Below are 13,140 nucleotides of genomic sequence, written 5' to 3'. Positions count from 1 at the left end.
TCTAAACTACCCTCTCTTTTATCATGAAGTAATTTTAAATGGTTGAACAAATTTGTGACCAGATCTGGTGGTTTAAATTTGTGCTCATTTCCTAGCAATGATATTCCTTTTTATGAAAACTGGGTAAGTCCAAGCAGTGTTGTGTTTCTTGCATTAAACACCAATCCCAAAATCCAAAGCTTTGGTGGGCATACAGCATCTACAAAGCCTTCATTAACAGTGCTGTGAAGCTTTGAAGCTCCGCTGGGCAACTTTTAACTGATCTTGTTTAACAAAGAGTGCTCCAGGCCTGTGTGTGTTTTTGTGGCTGAACAGGTGAGGATTTTCTCTTTGCTGCCACCAGTCAAGGACTTTCCACCACCAGGATCCAGTTCTGGGATCAGAGGTCCAGGCTGTAGCAGGGGAAAGGAGAAAGGTTATCTCCAGTGACTTTTAGTTCAAAGAAAGCTTTTTGCTTTCACACTTTGAAAAACACCGACTATCAGATCATCTCACAGCCAGGTTAATAGTGGGTTTTGTTTTATTTCATGGCTAGCACAATTGTTACGTTTTGTGTTTGTAGGAATAGAAACTGCTTAAATGGTAGTTGCCTCTCTGTATATTCTAAATTCCTTTCCAAGTCTATAGCCTGCTTATACTGATGGCCTTGTTATCACTGATTCACAGACTTAAAACCAGACTCTTAGGTCCAGTTTTTCCTTGCAGATGAAAGCAATTGTATGCATCAGCCTACTCTATAGTGATGAAGGGCAGTAAGTCATTTTGCTTACTTTCATAGAAGGTGTCATAGGTAAGCTCAGGAACTGTGTCTGGGTGAGTGGACAGTGAGCTGGATGGAGAACTGGCAGAATGGCAGATCTCGGAGGGTTGTGGTCAGTGGTGCAGAGTCTATCTGGAGGCCTCTAGCTGGAGGTGTCTCCAGGGGTCAGAACTGGGTCCAATCTCACTCATCTCATTCAGCAGTGGCTGGAGAAGGGACAATGCACTGTCAGCAAATCTGCCTTGCTGATGATAGAAGAGTGGGAAGAGTGGTCTGGAGTGAGACCTGGACAGACTGGAGAGCTGGGCAGAGAGGGACATAAGGAAGGTCAACAAAGACAAGTACAGGGTCCTGTGCCTGGGCAAGAATAACCCCAGGCACCAGAGGCAGCTCTGTGGAGAAGGACCTGGGGGTCCTGGTGGTCAAGAAGCTGTCCCTGAGCCAGCAGTGCCCTTGTGGCACTCATGGGATCCTGGGTGCATTCGGAGGAGCCCTGCCAGCAGGTCAGGGAGGTGACCCTGCCCCTCTGCTCAGCCCTGCTGAGCCCTCAAGCACTGTTCTGGACTCCACAGTTCAAGAAAGACAAGACAAGGAACTACTGAAGAGGGTCCAGTGGAGGACTACAAAGACAATTAGAGGACTGCAGCACAGTTAGTGGAGTGGAGCATCTCTCTTACCAAAAAGAAAGGCTGAGAGAGCTGGGCCTGTTTAGCTGGTAGGGGAACAACTGAGAGGGAACCTCATCCATGCATACAAATATCTTAGAGCTAGGTGTCAGGAGGATAGGGCCATACTCTCCTCAATGATGCCCAGTGGCAGAAAAAGGAGTAATAGGTTCAATTGAAACACAGGAAACTCCATCTGACTGTGAGGAAAAACCTTTTTATGAAGGTGATAGAGCACTGGAACACACTGCCTAGAGAGGTTATGAAGTCTCCTTTTCCAGGGATATTCAAAACTTACCTGAATAAGATCCTGTTGAACTTTCTTAGGTGAACCTACTTTAGCAGGGAGGGTAGACCAGATGATCTCCAGAGATGCCTTCCAGCTCCAGCCATTCTGTGATTCTGCATGTTATAATTTAGAGACCAGCTCTAATGCACCAAATAACACATATGCATCCTTGTTAGGGGCATGAAACTCCATCTTATGGTGGTGGTCCTTTGATGGGCAGATGTGAGCGGTACCTATTTGTGCACAGATGAGGTCAGGTGCCAGGATGTGTTAGGCATGGCACTGGTACTGCAGGTACAATTAGTCTCAAGTATGTCTGAGGATGATTTTACAGAAAGAGCAACAGGAAGACAAACAGGATACAATCTAGGAAAGGTTAAGGGATTATTGCTCTGATCATAAACCCTGGATTACTTAAAGCAAGTGTAGCATCTGGTTTAACCTAAGAGAATCCTAAAAGGAACACAAATAATGGCTAGGACACGTCACCACATTGGGAAACTATTTGGAAAGAGACATGTTTTCTGACTGCTCTGTAAATGGTCCCAAGACTTGCATAAAAGCACTAGCTAGCATGACTAAACAAACCCTTTACTGGCAAAGGCAAACAAGATAAGGATATTCTGTTCTGTAGTCTTGACAAACCAAGTTTTGCTTAACCTCCTATTAAGATAAAATAAATATATCTAGAAGGAGAATAGATAAAGTTACTATATTTTAACTATAGGGGGTAAAACAAAGTAAGAAAAAAACCCATCACATACAATTCTAAAGAGTTTGTATTTTTCAGAATCTGTGGTCTGGCAGCTCTTTTCAGGATTATAACTACTGCAAGGAAACAACTGATTTGTCTCAGAAAGGTAAGAGAGTGTAAGAAGAAAATGGGTAATACTTTATATTGAATCCAGGCCTTTGGCATTTACATCAGTGAACTACCAAGTAATACACTCCTCTGAAACCATGCCAGCCTGCATTGTAGCTTCTTATCTAGCTTAAATGGAGCACTGTCATTGTGTTTTTCTAATGGAAAAAATACCTTTTCATACCTAGATGGCACCTCCTAAATTGATCAGGCAGCAAATGTAACAATGCACTGAATGGGTTGAAAAGGGATTTGGCAGATACATAAAAGGGAAGCCCAGTGTGGGTCATTAAAGTTGATTATTGGGAGACAGATCCCAAGATGCTGACTGTCAGGAAAGGGTCACCTTGCCTCGTAACCAAATTCCTTACATCTTTTCCTAAAATATTCTCCAGTGGTCAACAAAAGAGTCACAACACTGAGCTAGCTAAAGTCAGTCTCCTGTGCTTCAGCAGTTTGCTGCTGCCTTATCTGCTATTTCTCTTGCAGTTCACGAAGATGATTTTGAAATGCTGGGTTTCAGTTCAGGGCCTGCCTCTCCCTCTGTTCCTGAAATATTTTCTGGTTTTGTTCCTGTTGGGATTTCTGTATGTTGCCTAATGGGGTCTGGTTATAACATAGAACTCCACATTTATATAGGACAAAAATGCCTCCAAGCTGGCATTCAATATATACCTGACGGTAAAACAGAAGAGAGATGGCTTTGACATACATATGAGGCCAATGAAAAAAAATTTCTAAACTCACAGTTTAGTTTATCTACAATTGAACTCGATTCTAGTAAGGAAGAAAAGAAGATCCTTATTTAATATGTCATGAAACCATGGAAATACCTGAGCTGGAACTTGCAATTTCTTTTTAGTATTTCAACAGACCCATCTCCTAGATTACAGGGAAATTATAAAAGTGTTTTCCACCCTTCTTTTTTGCTGCCCTAAAACTAAGTTTGACCTCCACAGTGAAAATGTTTTCAGTAGGAGACCAATCCACATCACTTCCTTTTCCCACAGGATCCATCTCAAGTAACCAACCCCTACAAAGGGTTTTTCCAGGACCTCTTGGGGAAAAAAAAACTGCCTCTTTTTCTCTTATTAATCTGTTTTTTAAAAAAAAGGTAATCCACTACCACTTCCATATTTACACTTTTACAGTTTCAGAGTAAGCCTTGTTTGTTTATGAGTCAGAAGTTAATAAATATCCTCCTTTTTATGTACTCATAAACTTCCTCAGGACCTCTGCATGGCAAAGCTGACAATCTGCTCTTTCAGGGTTGAACTGGGAAGGGAATTAAGCAAGCTGGAAAGTGGATTTTCTCAAAAATCCACTGCATCAGGGAGATGCAAATAAATAATTGCAACCTTATCTTTGCTATTGAATACAGAGGAAGTTTTGGATATTTTGATTTTTGATATTATCTTCTTTTCATGGAGACAAGGTAGTCACAGAGGAACTAAATTGGTGCTCGTAGTTCAAGATGCACAGGGTCCAAGTTCTATCATAGTACCTAAATTTTTCCCTGCACCTTAAACCCAGGTCAAATGTGGTGAAACTCTTGTTTGATCCCTCAGTCTTGAATTTGGAGTAAAGTTGTGTTGTTATGCAGCAAAACCTCTTTCTATAAAGCAAAGAGTGTCTCAGCACCAGAGACATCATGGCTCCGCTTCATGTTTCCAGATGTGAAATCCCTTCAGCTGGGTCCAAAAGGAATGGGGGAATGAAAGAAAAAGAGAAATTTCCTTTATCTTCATTTTCATTCTTCAGGGCAACAGCTCATCTTGGGATTTGCTAACAACCGTTATTCTTCTGAAGGAATAGAAAAAGAGAGTCAAACCTCCTCTTTCCCTCACTGTGATCTTGCTGCAGTTTTCTTTTCTCCCTCATGCCCAAAGAACATAGAAATATTAATCCTGAAAGTAACATAACATATCTTCCACTCTTTTTCCTACACACTTTTCCATTCTATTCTTCACTGTTTTGGGGCTTAAGATTAATACTAGTATCAGAATTTTCTGGAGTCTTTGACATATAAGTTTGAAAAATGTGATGCCATGCTGAATTTCACCAATATTTCAAGTGTCACTGACTTGGTTCCCTTCCCTACATGTTTAGGGTTTTTTTTAGTGCTTTTGTGAAGTGGCAACAGTGACTTGGGCACCTTGCCTCAAATCTTATCTGCTCTACCTTTGTGTTATCATCTTCCATATATTTTCCTCATCATGGTGACCCAAAATTCTCTGTGATATGGGACAGCTGACAGCAAGGAAGCACATGCTGAGAAATAATGTGCATGAACAGAACTACAATCTGTTGGTCATACACCTCTGCCTTACTTATTTAGTGCTCTAAATAAAGTAATTTCTTTTTCTGAGTCACTTCTTGCATTTTTCCTACATTTCCAATTCCCTTTGCTGTGTGGGTTTAGGCCCTTTGGTTTTTCTCTCTGAATACTCTGCCATTCTTATTTCCCTTATATTCTTCACTTGACAATCCTTTCTGCAGGGGTCCTTGAGCAGAAGATTGATACTCTCATTGCAGTTAATTACCGCACACTCATGCACACTTGCCCACAGTGCTGCCTCTGATCCATAGCCAAAGCACTTCTTCATATTTCTCCACAGCCTGTCCTTTGCATTACCTCCACCAATCTCTGTCCCTCCAAATTTTTCTTCATAGTTACTATTCTGTTTCTTTCTCCTCATCTCAGACATTTTCTGGAGGTAACTGTGTGATGGGAATGAGGTGCTTTCAATCCATCCCTCTCGGGTGCTCTTGTTTGTCTCTGCCCTGAGATGCGTGGGATGGTTCTGAGCAGCTCGAGCTTTGAAGGATGAGACTGGACTCTTCAGTTTTCAATCTTCAGGTTGTTTATTATTTCTTATCTACAAAGCTTTTCTTTCTGTCCAGCCAAGGTCTGAACAGCAAGGCAGCTAAAGGCACTCTGACCGCCCCTGAGGTGGCAGCATCTTTATATACTGCAAACTATGTATATCATATTTACTTTTATGTCCCAATACCTATCACCTGTGTTAGACAGTGCACTTCTACTCTAAATCAATCCCCAAGTGCCAACATCATCACAGAAAATGGATGACATGAAGAAGAAGGATGAGACATGCCCTGATTCCTCCATCTTGTCTCCATAACCCCCCCCCACCAAAACCCTAAAATCTATATTTTCACCCTGTAAATATATCATTCCTGCACCATTCAAACCCGAGTGCCTCTCATGTCCTCATACACAGGTGGCAAACCACTAGATAGATCAAAGTCAAGCCACCAGGCACTTCTGGCAACATTCCAGGTCTTCCAAGCCCCCCAAGAGTGTTCCCGGCAACTCTGGACATCCAGAGTGATGTGCTGAGTGCCCACACATCCCTAACTATTAAGATAAGTAGGAATTGTCCCTGTCTGAACAACTCCTATTCTTGTAGCTGGATGAGCCACTGTTCACTCTGCCTCCTGAGGAGCTCAGGCCAAGCTCATCCCTGAGATGCAGGAGAGTCAGTCAGGGCTTTGCTTATGGAACCCAAAGCTCCAGATGTGGCTTAGGCAGCTGCTATAGCCTACTTGCTGTAGGGAAGTTATTCCTGCTGGGCACTGGAGGCAGGTTAGCTAGACAGTGAATTTGCTGTTGATGTCAGAGCTCTGATAGCTTTACATAATTTCAGAGCTCTCCTCCAGTGAGGAGATTCTCTGTGAGTCTTACAATCAATTGGCAGCTTTGACTCCTAAAGAAGCAGCTCCACTTGAGAATCTTCCGTTATAATTATTCTATCCTTGTTCATTTCCCAAATATGAAATAATTAGGCTATGCTAATAAAAATGCTTTAAGCTGCACATGAGGAAGTACCATGTCTTACTTCTCCTTCACTAAAGGTGTTTACCCCACTTCTTCACACCTCTCCTGCTTTGACCATCTTCCTTTGCATCTAGTCCTGAGATATAAGATCCACTGCTTATTTTGCAGCATCCTGATTTTCTGCCAGAATCTTTGTGTTTTAATTGATCTTATTGTGCCATGGTAAGTTTTTCTTCAGCTGCAGCTCATGAGCTATGAATCCTTTTTTTGCCAAGTGCAGAGCTCATACTTTCGCTTGATTTACTGGCACTAAAATATTGTCTGATCAGATGTCTTAGCACAATGCTATTCTCATCTAAGGATGACATTTTTACCTTTCAAAGAAAAACAGAGCTTCACTTGAAGATAAAAAGGCAGAGACCTGAAGAATGTAAACAGAGTCTAGATTCTCTTATCACAGTTGAAGAAGAAAAAAATACCCCAAACTATTTTAAACAGAGGCCCTATATAAGGAAGTCTGCAAAACCACTTCCCATTTCATAGAACAGGATACACCAAAGAAATGATACAGCTTGGCACAAATAATGAAGATAATTTCAACTTTATTTAAATACAACAAGGACGTTTAAAGACATCTCAGGACATAAATCCCATTTTGATTACATTCTTCAGCTTTGCTTTAATGTTCATCTTTTTTTCTGAGTAGAAAGATAGTCAAAACTTGTGGTTTGTAAAAATTATGAGCATCCTGTAAGCAGGTCTGGAAATTAAAACCTTAAATTTCTTCTCCCTAGAAGCCTGGAGAAGGAAGCCAGCATGTAATCTTCTTCCCTTTGTTTTACTGGAATACTTCTATCACTCATGGCTGACCTGGAAGATGAGAGGTAATTTAAACTCAAATTGTCTCAAAAAGAACCAAGCAAAGAAAACAAAACTATATTAAAACAAACAGTCTGCAGTCACTGAACCCATCCTCTCTCAGACTTATCACCCTGGGGACACTGATGGATGGGTCAGAATTCAAGCACTGTAGGCAGGGATCACTGATGAGAACAGCCCGTGCTGGCTGCTGAACAGATGGGCACCCTCCAACCTCCACATATCCTCAGCTGATGGAAATCAGCACTTATCTGCAGGGGTCAATAAAGAAATATCAACATTATGCTGCCAGGAATCCAGCCTATACAGTTTTCAATTTGGATTAAGCTCAGGATTCACAAGTGTTGAATCCAAGAGCAAGGCACGAGAGGTCCCTCAGGATTTTGCCATTTGCAAGTGCCAGTAAAAACCACACAGGTGTCAAGTGAACCTGCACCTATGCAAAGCCTCATGTCCTGCATACATGCAAGGTTCACAAGAGAAAAGACAATTTGAGAGAGCTGTAAGAATTTAATTAGGAGTGCAAACCTATAGTCATTTGGCTCTTGAAGCACTTACACTAGACAGATGAGTCATGATATTAAAAGCCAGTAGCTGGTGTCCCATGGGGAATTTTTTATTGTTGAGGAAAAAACCCCATCTGCTTTCCATTAGGGAATAGTTCTTCAATGTGCCACAAAGTGTGCTTGGTTTAGTTCATCCTTCTATACTGGTTTCAACTCTACTCCTACAATGAAACTCTTTAAAAATCATTGTGTTACGAGAGTAAGGAGAGGCAGTATCAGAAAACTCAAGGCTAAAAGAATGTATATACAAATCACAGGTTCTGCATAAATCTTATGCTTCCAGTCCACAAAGTGGAGAGAATGATTCAAGTCAACGGGAAGACTCAATTAGGCCTACCTGATATACTTTGTTTAAATAAACCAAGCTGCCTCTTCATTTTCCTTCAATGCCCAAACACAAACTGAACGTAAAGCAGAGAATCAACTTCCATGTTCTAGAAGATGATAGTAGAAGTTTTGCCAAGCTTTGCCAGCTTCTGAAAGTTAGAGTGGATGGCATCTATCTGGAAGGCCTCCAGACTTCATACAGAATGCTGATCAAGTCAATTCCAGAAGTTAAGAGTTGGACATTTTAAAGTATTATCCCTTGTTAATATATATGTATACCTATATATAGATAGAATTTTTAATATAAATATATAGAATATCAGCATAATAAATCTCCCAAATATTCCAAAATCTTCCAGAATAATCCACAGAAATATTTGTAAGGCTCAGACACAGAGGGAGGCCTTCAGTCATTCACCCCTGTTCTATGGTGTCATTGGACTTTAAAATTATCCAAGGACTTCCTCCCATGTGTGCACTGCAACATCTGCAGGGCATGACATGCATCATGGCTCATGCTGTGCAGATTCTGGTGATATTTTCAAAATTATCTAACACATGAGTTGGAGCTGAGAATCCAGATTCTTTAGGTAAATCACCTGTCTTTAAGTGGGAGATTCTTCAGACTGTGCCCAAGACCACAAAGGAGGAAAAGTTGCTTGAAAAATATCATCTCCAATGTTGTGTGTGACCCTGGGCACAATTTGCTTCCAAATTATTTGAAGAGAGAAAAAGATATTTGCCAGAGAAATATTTTCAGGACATAGTTATACAATAGCAACTAGAAAGGTCATCATAGGGCATTGTCTGGTGTTTGTTCCTGTGCCTTTCATGGAGAAATCTTTAAAAAAAAAGTTGGTTTCATATAGGTAATAACTCTACCAATTAAAAAAAGAAAACTGAGAAGAGTCCTGTACACTGCCACCTTATAATGTGAGGGAGCTGATGCAGAGATCTTATTGCAGTTCACTGATAGCATCTTTGCTCCTATGAAGCCAGCCAGATAGTAGAAACCACGGCCAAAAAACGTCCTGTCTCTCCAGGCAAGGACACAACCCTAACTGGGACAATGGAGGCAGGCTGGAGTGTCTGAAAAGTGAAAGAAGCAGAGCAGTAATCAAAACAAGTTTGCTTTGTTCTCAGCCTGGGTGTGCCCTCATTTTGACTGAGGAAGTAACTTTGTTTAACATCCCGATCAGCTGAAAAACCTCAGCTTTACCGTAAGTTCAGTTTTTCACATTCCGTTGCTCTTCTCTCACTCTCTGCTGCATTTTCATAACTGACCAGCAGTGTCTCTTCAGTGCTGTTCAGACTGGTTCATTTGATGACCAAGGCCACCTTCCTTGTGAAGAAACTGGTACAAAAAAGCTGTTTCTGCACGTGTGCCAACTGTGCCTGCACATGTTGCCTTCCCATTACTCCTCAAACACCAAACGTGGACAAACATGAACTACATGCTCTCTGGGAATTTTAATGGACAAAAGAGCCTTGTAAAGCAAGCCAGGAAAAAGTATTATTACAGTGGATAAGAAAATAAAAGGCTACAGAGTCCTTTGTCCTTGTTGCCAGAGCTTTTATATCCAGTCCAAGCCCCACTTCACAGGGGGCACCAGCACTCCCACAGATGCTATGCTGACCTTTCTTCAAATACTTCTCAACTCATAGACATCAACCCTTCTGCTTTGAATCTGTCAAAAGAAGAAATTCAGCTCCAGATACACAAATCTTGATGGAGCTCATGTTTGGGAAGGCTGAAGTACAGTGGTTTTTACCGCTGCTATTTCTTCTCAAGGATTTTTGGAAACAATATCAGCAGGTTAAAAAGAGAGAAAATATCATTATGTAGTGCTGGTGTGAAGCTTTGCTGTGTCAGTCTCAACTCAAGAACAGGAGGGGCAGACTGGAGGAAGATGTTACTTGCTTGCTAATGTAAAGAAAAGATGAGAAATCACTCATGTGGAATTGATAGCACCTACTCTTGAAAAATGAATTTGCCATGTAGACCCTGTAGAGCCCAGCCATTTAATCTGTTGAAAATTTGAATTAAACTGTCCAAGGGAAACTTCTGGGCACTGTTTGATTATGGAACCCTTGAGAGTTTTATGACCAGTCAAAAAAAAAAAAAAAATTCTTTGTTTTCTTGGGGCAATGGAATGTATATGGGGAATGTATCCAGCAGTTGTAGCTTTCATCTTCTACAGTGTCTCCTCAGCTTTCAACTACTGACAGCTGCTAGAAGGGGGATGGCATATTATGAAGTTGTACTGCTAAACTTTTATTTCCCTCTACTTCTTTCCCAGAAGGAAAATCAGTCCCTGTACTGGGATGTGGTGCCTTTGGATGTCCATCCTGAACAGGGGATACAGAAAGGGCTGCTCCTGAAAACAGGAACACATCATGAACAGCTGTAGGTGCAACACCAAGGGCAGTACCCAACCCAGAAACCCAACACATTTGAAACACCTGACATACAGACCCCTGAGGCTTTGCTCACTACTAGATGCTTTTTTAGGCAACAACCAAAGCACTGCAGGTGGCAGAAATAATAGCAGTAACAGGTTAATCAGAGCTAGGTGGTTAAAAATAAAACTACCTATTTTGCACAGGTGTTCTGTCTTAAACAGGATGTGGGGTAAGCTGCAAACATCATCATAAAAGGCTTATTTTTTTGGGTGGAGCTAAGAATATTGACACTTAGTGACTTGTCTATTAAACCTGTGTGGTTTCCTGAAGACTCCTTTTCTGTGACTTCTGAAAAGATTGTACAGGTCATAGGATAGTTTTGTTTATGAACATAGGATTGCCCCCTGTTTAAACTGCACAGATAATGATCAAGGGCTAAACCACATCAAGGCAGAGTCCTTCTCTGACTGCTGTGTCCAGAACTGAGTAGCTTATTTTTCTTGACAGTGGTGCTGATCTGAAGTTTGGATATATTTCCAGATGCAAGCACCTTTTCTCTCTCAGGGTTTCAAAACTTCAGTTTCCTATTTTTTCACTGTGAATTGCATATTAAACATAATCTTCATCCTCTTCCCCACAATTCAGACACTGCAAAATCTCTATACAAGATTGTAGCAGCAGTGTAAATGAAAATCCATGACGATCCTTCTATTCACAGGATCATCCACTGTTACCAGGAAGGAGCAGTCTCTGAATTACAAAGTTTATTGTTTTAGTTTACTAGTGGTTGTGGTTTGAAATTACTTTACTGTTGTGCAGAAATCACTGCCATAAAAACACAAGCCACTGAGCTTTTGATACTCTACAGCAGGGAATGAAGCCAAACATATCAGCCTTGAGCTGTGTACTTTTCTGCCCTTAATCTGATCTCAGCAGAGCAATGACATTCCTTCTAGAACATCTGAGCCATTGTGTCTCTGACCAGAAAGGAATACTTAATAGCAACCTTTATAGTGCTTTTATTGAGAATGGAGAGACAAGTGGCTAAAACGGCTTTGAAAGTTCATCCTTTGGCCCTTCCTACCCCGACATCCACCTCCTTTTATATATTCTCTAGAAGATATAATAAACATACCTGATACCTGAAACATTTATCAGATGGTATCCTGTGATATGTTTCTCATTTATGTTGGCTAATCATCTCCACTGCTTCACATGCACAGATATAGGAGATACCTGCTAAAGATTATATTGTTATTTCCTATCTTGCCCATGTTTTACTCTAATCCCTAGAGTGAATACATAGCAAAAAATACATTTTTGGTAGCTGGGAACCTCTGGGATTCTCAGGTCTCAATATTTTGCAGTTTTGAAGAACTGGATAGCAATGTTGGTTGCATAAGAAGCAAATTTCTGCCCACGGGAAGGGTGTGGTGCCCAGCAGCTTTTGGGTCATTGATGCAGAAAAAATGCATGTCTCAGTTTTGATCATCACAACCCTGTAATACTATTCACACACAAACCCAGGAGTTTGTAAGCTACTTTACAAACAACCTGGTGTTTGTTACAGCCAAGTGGATCCCAGAGAATCATTTCTTTTGTTGTTTGGCCTCAAGGTAAATAGTATTGCTAATGGCAATGCTATGAAAATTCAATAAATTGACAGAACAATTTTCCCTGTGAAGTACTTTATGACCTAGAAATTTGGCTGTGGAGAGTCTGATATGTCATTACCCACATTTCTACAAGGAGTGTGGGATGTGGCTGGTCTGAAGGGAAAAGTTGCTATCAACAGCTAATAAGGAGACTTCAGAGCAGCAAGTTTCACAAGCTGCCCAGAGACTTTTGCAGACAGCAGAAACGTCAGACTTTTTTTTTTGCAAACAGTGTTAAGGTACTATTAATGATCATAGCTGTGAAGGCCTCAGGCTCCTCTTTCACAGAAGGAATGACACCTTCAAACCAGCCCCTCTCTGTGTCCAGATGAGGCCCTGGGTCTGAGGAAGGATGAGATGTGCTTTACTACTGACACTGCTCCCAGCCACATTTGCACACCCTCCACTCCCTGCTGTCACCCAGAAGTGACCTCTGTCTTCTGAGTTCAGATGTAGTGCAGTGTCTCAAAGCAGGGAAGGGAGTGTGTGATTTAATGAAAATTTGCATGAGATACAGTTAAAGGCTGACTCACAACTGACAGAAATTGTCTTGAAATATTGTCAGGAGTGTTGTCTACCTCAGCTTCAGCAAGGTTTTTGACACTGTCTCCTGTAGCATCCTTGCAGATAAGCTCAAGAAAGGTGGGTTAGATGAATGGACAGTGAAGTGGATGAAGACCTGGCTGAAGGGCAGAGCTCAGAGAGTTGTGATCACAAGAGTAGAATTCATCTGGTGGCCAGTGGCATTCCCCAGGGATCTATACTGGTCCTGCAGCCAGGAGGGATAACCCCAAGTATCAGTGCAGGCTGGGGCCTGACCCACTAGAAATTATTTGCTAGACCCACAAGCAGCTCTGCAAAGAAGGACGTGGGAGCCTCGGTGGGTGACAAGTTATCTGCCAGCCAGCACTGTGCCCTTGCAGCTGGGAGGGCCA

General features: G+C 41.5%; 1 long non-coding RNA gene across 1 annotated transcript in view; it reads right to left on the bottom strand.

The window, feature by feature from the left end:
* Positions 1-7,086: 7,086 nt before the first annotated feature.
* LOC134430650 (uncharacterized) overlaps positions 7,087-13,140 on the bottom strand; it is an 88,920-nt gene continuing 82,866 nt past the window's right edge. The window contains exon 3 of the long non-coding RNA XR_010030884.1: positions 7,087-7,245. This is a non-coding gene — a long non-coding RNA (uncharacterized LOC134430650). The remainder of the gene's footprint in view (positions 7,246-13,140) is intronic.

The sequence above is a fragment of the Melospiza melodia genome, chromosome 1 (genome assembly GCF_035770615.1).
Source record: "Melospiza melodia melodia isolate bMelMel2 chromosome 1, bMelMel2.pri, whole genome shotgun sequence".
Lineage (NCBI taxonomy): Eukaryota > Metazoa > Chordata > Aves > Passeriformes > Passerellidae > Melospiza > Melospiza melodia.
The sequence above is the reverse complement of the archived record's forward strand: the minus strand, read 5'-3'. Positions and strand labels throughout refer to the sequence as shown.